Source organism: Sinocyclocheilus grahami, unplaced genomic scaffold (assembly GCF_001515645.1).
Source record: "Sinocyclocheilus grahami isolate Dianchi unplaced genomic scaffold, SAMN03320097.WGS_v1.1 scaffold2155.1, whole genome shotgun sequence".
Taxonomy (NCBI): Eukaryota; Metazoa; Chordata; class Actinopteri; order Cypriniformes; family Cyprinidae; genus Sinocyclocheilus; species Sinocyclocheilus grahami.
Window position 1 is genome coordinate 38,730 of NW_015507334.1, and position 1,514 is coordinate 40,243.

Sequence of the window (1,514 nt, forward strand, 5' to 3'; positions counted from 1 at the left end):
TTTCTTATTATGACCTGGACATTTCTGTACCGTTTTTCATGAATTTCACAGTGTGCCAATCATTTCCTTTTAAGGTATTTGAGATGATAATATGAAAAGTCACACTTATTTTGTGAAGAACGCACTACAAAGGTATTTTACCAAAATTGTGAACAGAAAAGCCAAACCAAACACGCGAACACAAGTTTCCCAGGATTTCACACATCATTCCAACGAACAATATCAGGCTCAAAGAATGTCAAGATTAGAGCTGCTGACCTGCTGTCTGCTTTACTTAAGAGCAAACACAATAACATCGTCCAAAATCTGCAAGAAGACGGACTTTTAAATGCAGGAGACTTTATTGCTTAATTGAATCGCTCAAAAGATCAAGTCAAAGTTCTGGATGTACTTTCATGAGGTAGAAAGATACGGTTGAAATAAATTAGCTATGATTCACATATCCCAGATATGTGACCTGACTGTGTGAAAAATCACAGAAAAAATTAAACTGACTTTCTCTGGGCTGCTTGAAACGTGTGATTTGTTCAAAAAATTAGAGGTGATACGGCCATGAAAAAAAAAAAAAAAAAAACCTAGCAACCACACGATGCCCTAGCAACCACTCAAAACATTTTGGCAATCACATAGCAACGTTTCAAACACCCTCGATGTTATATTAGCTCTATCTGATCTCAACAAACTCATGAACAGCAACCTGACACTTCTTTATGTCTCTTTTTCATTTCCTGCATCTTTATATGCAAAGCTGTAAAAATGATAAATACTGATCAGTCCCAGTGGCCATCGCATCGGTCAGCGGTTTCTTTTATGGAGATGAAATTGCAGCTGTTGGAAAAGTCAATATCATCTCCCGCCCCACATCTTCAGACAGAGAGGTGCTACTCTCGCTGAAATTGACTTTCAATTGCTTCGCTGTCACGGCAAGTAATTGTCAAACTGACAGATAAACAGCTGTTAAAGGCTCCAGGCAACAGAGAAACAAACTCACCTCCACAGGTGCCTTCAGATGCCATTCACCAAGATAGATTTTTTTTTTGGTCCATGGAGGTTCATGTTAGTCCCTTGCCCAACAAACAAAATGGTTAAATGCATTATCTGAAATGTGCACAGAAAAATGCAAGAAAAAAGCAAATAAAAAACACATCTCCAACAACCAAACATGTAATATATTAACTTGTATGCATGTGGCACATCCTTCAGAATCAGAGCACAGGTGTCCTGTTTAACTTTTTAATACTAAGAGACAAAAATCAAACTTGTTTGAGGGCTGGGGGCCAAAAGAAAATTATATAAAAAATCATGACATTTTAAACATTTTTAAATAATTAAACAAAAATGTACATACATTTTAGATATTTTTAAATTATTTTTAAATTAAATTCTCTCTCTCACACACACACACATTGTGTTTCCATGTTTTATGGGGACTCTCCATAGGCGTAATGGTTTTTATACTGTACAAACTGTATGTGCTATTGCCCTACACCAACCCTACCCCTAAACCTACCCCT